At 35.4% G+C, this 5,490-nt stretch overlaps 1 non-coding gene across 1 annotated transcript; it reads right to left on the minus strand.

Annotated features, from left to right (window-relative positions):
* Positions 1–813: 813 nt before the first annotated feature.
* Trnad-guc lies at positions 814–885 on the minus strand. Its single transcript has one exon. It is a non-coding gene; the product is annotated as a tRNA-Asp (tRNA).
* Between the last annotated feature and the right edge of the window lie 4,605 nt (positions 886–5,490).

The following is a 5,490-nucleotide window of genomic DNA, read 5'->3' on the forward strand; positions in this document are numbered from 1 at the left end:
ATAACTGATTAATGACTTGAAGCTTCACAACACAAATGTATTGCTTCATCATCAATGATGGATACAACACATATATAATTTATGTTAGCTGGGGTTACAAAATAAATAAAAAATACAGCAAAATCTCTAAATCTACTGTAATTTTTCAGGATTTGGTTCCAGCACTCGCGAGCTGGAGGCACTTTTCCCTTCGGCCCATTTAACCCTATTTTCTCACGCGACCTCACACGTTGACGAGGCACCGTTAAGCAACGAATTAATGGACTTTGACCCATATCTATTCCCGAGTTGTACATAAAGCGTTTCCATTCTTACTATATTAATCTGCCCGCGACCTTGGTTATTATCTGTGTTATTGTAACAAATATCTAAAGAATGAAATAAGTGGAGGTTTTAGTTAGGCTAATATTTCTCCCAATTTAATTTACGTTCTGTTTTGTCCATGGGCGGCTGAATCACTTAACATCAGGTAAGTCTTTTACCCTGGGGTTATAAAAAAATACTTCGCTTTGCATTCATTTCTTGAACTTCATTCTTTTCCTTTTGCTTACTAACTTTTCTATTGTATGCTTGTAATTTCCCTTGAAAATGTATGTGTTTGTGATTAAAGAAGTTTCTTTCTTACCGTTAGACGTTATAACTTAAAGTTAATTCACAGGTGTAAAAAAATGAGAAACATAAGCAATATTTATATCCAACATATTTTAATAACAAATGTAAAAAAATTACCCTATTAAATGTAGGTAAGTTATTCTAAATAATGATATATTATGGTAAAATTGTTCACGAAGTGGAAAAAAACTCAAAAAGGACCTCTCCGGCGGGGAATCGAACCCCGGTCTCCCGCGTGACAGGCGGGGATACTGACCACTATACTACCGAAGACTTGAAGGTGTTTGTGAAATTACTCTTCATATTTTCTTAAGAAGATGATAAATTATTTAGTAGTAGTACTGTAAAGTAATTTGTACCGTCACAGTATATTATGAATAGATAATATCCTATGACCAAATATAATTTATTATTTGTGGCATAGAGTTGGTACGATTCAAAGGTGATTATTTTAGTACGTAATTTCTTGAGAGTAGTACAATACGTTTTGTAGGGTAGGCAAGGACTTACCTTACCTGTAAGGCGTTATGTACCAGGAAAAAAAATATTTACATAATCATCCCACTTCACTTTATTTTAATATTGAATAATCAGCTTAATTGTCAGAATGTTTTAACACTTTTTTCAATAATAGTAAAGAACAGTTTTATAGAAATATCACTTTGATTCTTGCATGTATTGAAAAAAAAATGTACATTTTGATATTTTTTATTGATATATGTATTATTGTTTTTTTTATCATTATTATGATTGATCTGTGCCTGGTACATTTTTGTTGAGTCCGTCACGATGCATTCCTCTATCTTAAAAGCGTTATATGCGTACCTAAAACTGAATTTACTGCACAGCTGGGGTCCAATCTCACGGCCTCAGAGTCGAGAATCACACGCCAATACTGCCCTGCTGGTACAATATTCGCATTTGTAATAGAAATTTCCGCTTTGGAACATCACAATCAGAGTTTGTCAACAGAAACAGTACAAATAATGTGAACAATGTTTAGCAAAGCTTTTAAACAATCACGAGTTCGAACAATATTTCACTGTTTAACACGTCACGAACTAAAATTGTTTTAAAGTTCATTTCACACTGTTTATAACAATGGACAACGCTAGTGGTTAGAAGGCATTTAACAGGTGTTAGAAAGAAAATTTTATCATGTTAATTGTTTGGTTAGTAAAAAAACTAAATATTTATTTATAAAAAATTGCATTATTATTTAGTTATGCCAAAGTGAAAGCCACTCAGTCATTGTGGAAGCCATGACAAGACCCAAACACGGATTTTGTGCAGCCCTCGGGTACGCGATGACATAAGTAATATGTAAAAAATCAGCATGCCTTAAAATATGAGCGCCACGCCACAACCATCTTCAGTTCTAGTAGAAAGTATGGATTATAACCAGGATAATAAAACAAAGAAGACTTTTCTAAAGCAATATTTTTATTGTACTTTAAATTACGAAAACTTATACAATCGAAGAATCTATTGCGTAAGCAATAGATTCCTCGTGGCTCTATATATGACTGCGATAATATTAAATTTTTTAATAATAGTTCAAACAAAAATGTCGACGATATAGATGCCTAACCTAACCAACGATTTCTAACCGATACCAAGCGCACATTTACTATACACACTTTCATTCACGCCAGTAATCAATAAGATGTTGTGATGGTTAACACAGCTTCCATCTCAACATTATTAGATCGTAAGAAAAGTGCAAATCGTTACTCGGGAAATCAGAATATGGAATACATTTACTGAATCATTATTCATATAAATATTACGAATATTATAATATCTTGTCATATTTATTATACTTCCTAAATCAAATATAATAAGAATTTGGACACCGACGAACAAAATAAAAAAAACTCTTAAGAACATCGATTTTCAAGGAATTGAAGAATTCAATTCAAAGAATGAAAAGGTGGGAGCTTTTAGCTTATTGTTTATCAGAATGCGAAATCATAAAATGACTGCTTCACGACTGATTTGAGAGCGACTGCCGATGCGAAAACCGCTGTGTGAGTTCGAAAAGTGAGTTACAGAATCGCAGGGCTGTAAAGAATTAAACGATCGAATTGCTACGATTTCGCCTGAATAAGAGCCTCGATGGAAGGCTCTTGAGGGGTCCCGCGTTTCCGGCTCGTTGGAACCTCCTAGTCCTCACTTTGTTGCCTTCTTTGCGAATTACCTACGTAAAAGCTTCCTTTGCACTTGCTCAAATTGAAGTTTCTTTTGACTTTTGCCATTATGTCAGATAATGTGACATCATAAGTTATTACATAAATTCGGCAATGATGTAAATATAATGTAGGTTAGCCCAAGGTTTAAATATACTTTTATTTAATGTGTTATGTACTTAATGTAGTTGTTAATTAAAATTAGTGAGGTGGATAAAATGGTTAAGGTTACAAATCATTTTATTTAGATACTTGAACTACCATTTCTTAAAAGACCGGCGACGCACTTGCGAGCTCTCTGGCAATGAATGTGTCTAGTGTATTACTTAACATCATCCTCCTGTTACAAAAAAAAATATGTCTAAGAATATAACCCTTAGTATAAGTTCATTATAAGTTAATTATAAGCCAACGATTTTCTTTGAAATTGTATGTTATTAGTCTAATTATGTTTGAAACTTATTAATTAATTCTGAAAGCTGAATAAATTTACCAAGAATATGAAACCCTTGTTTATCTTACACAAGATACTCAAATGATAAGATCAATTTTCATCTAAGTTTTAATTACAGTAATATAAACATAATATTGTTACAATTATTTTCACAAGCTTATTGCGTAAATTTCTTCTTGAATAACTAAAATTGAAGTATAGTTGGCAATCAGGCAGGAAAGGCATTGCCAGCGTTTAAAGGAAGCTTATTCCCATTACTCATTGCTTCATTGTTAGCATAATTTATTAGGGATTTAATTTGATCGCTTAATTGTATAGATAAAACTTTTTGGTTTGCTAAACAAAGAACTGTTTAAACGCTAAACTTTCTCGCTATTTGTGGTGAACCGCTACTCGAAACATGTTAATGAATAATCAATTAATTTTAAATTATAAATAATCATGAATTGCGTTTAAATGAATTTATTTAAATATATAACTGTTATTAAACTAACATTACAGTATCACGTAAGTTTTTGTTTCGGTCAAGCAGGTTTTGTAGTAGTAGTTGCAATTTGGTATTAAAAAAATTAGTTAAGCATCTTCTTCAGGTGCTACTTTATATCTCTCTCCTTAAAGCTTCAGCTAGCATCGGAATACTGGGCGTTGACATATCGAATGACGTTCAGTTTCGCGGTCATTTGGAAGGGAAGGCTAAATTAGCCTCTAAGAAGCTTGTTGTGTTCAGCAAGGCGAGACGGTACTTCACTCCGGGCCACCGCTTGCAACTCTATAAAGCGAAAATTCGGCCCCACATGGAATACTGTTCTCACCTCTGGACGGGAGCTCCCCAGTACCAGCTGCTTCCGCTTGACCGTATACAGTGAAGAGCAATTCGAAGCGGTCTTAAACGACCAGTCACTATTTGTGCGACTTGATCCCTTGGCGTTGCGTAGAGATGTGGGGTCTCTCTGCATCTTCTACTGCAATTACCATGGAGAGTGTTCAGAGGAGTTGTTCGGACTAATACCTGCAGTTGAGTTTCATTATCAAGATGTCAAGGCAGAATACAAAATACCATCCGTATCACCTCGACGTCCGTCGTTCCACAACTGAGCGTTTCTTAAGGAATTTTTTGCCACGCACCACCACTATATGGAACCAGTTGCCCACTGAAGTATTTCCGAACCAATTCGACTTGGGGTCCTTCAAGAAAATAGCATACCAATTCATAAAAGCCGGCAACGCACTTGCGTGCCTTCTGGTATTGTGAGTGCCCATGGACACTTATCACTACTATCACTTAACATCAGGTGAGCCTTCTGCTCGTTTGCCTCCTATTACATAAAAAAAAATGTATTTCTAAAGGTTGGCAACATGAATTGCCGGGTGTCTTGCGCTAGCCTAAACAGTTCTTCGGCGGATGAGATGCCGGTCCGGCAACCAGGACTTTTCTCTTCTACCAGCCCCTCTATTGCCTTGAATTTTACTAACTGCTACGAGTGGTATCGATGATGACGCAAAACGTATCCGAGATATGCGACTTTCTGTATTTTAACAGCCTGCATTAGTAGCAACCACAAATTCAATTTCCAAAATTCACAAACTAAAATTCAAAAACATAGAAAAATCTTAATCGAATCTGTTTTAGAAGAGCTTTGACGAATATGTAATACATTCGATGAGAAAGGTCCGTTCGAATATTAAATCCGCCTTCGGCGCTATCAGAAATTTTCATTTAGCCCAAGAGATTTTCAATTTCCCTTCTATCACAATTTCCGAACGCTAAACCTACTAGTTCTCACGTATTGCAATTAAGTTCAAGGTGAAGGATAGTCAGGAGTAGGGTGAACTTACGTAGAGTCATTTAGATGGGAATGTATTGTTTATTTGTTTAAAATAAATACAAATAAATCAGTGGTACAAACTTTTTAGTCTGGGCCTCAGATTTCTGTCAACCATGATGTTTTGTCAATCTAATAGGCAAGTAGGTGATTCGCCTCATGTGCAGGTCTAATGCAAGCCGGTTTCACGATGTTTTCCTTCAACGTTCGAGCGAATGTTAAATGCACATAGAAAGAAAGTCCATTGGTGATGATCCACACCCGGAGATCGAAAATACGACCTCAGGGATGAGAATCGCAATTATACTACTAATAACGCAACAAAAATAATATCATCAGGTGAGCTCATGATCAGCATTCGCGCAGTGACTCGACTCTGAGACTAAGAATCAGAGACATCCCAAGCCAAGTT

Source organism: Pieris napi, chromosome 8, assembly GCF_905475465.1.
Source record: "Pieris napi chromosome 8, ilPieNapi1.2, whole genome shotgun sequence".
Lineage (NCBI taxonomy): Eukaryota > Metazoa > Arthropoda > Insecta > Lepidoptera > Pieridae > Pieris > Pieris napi.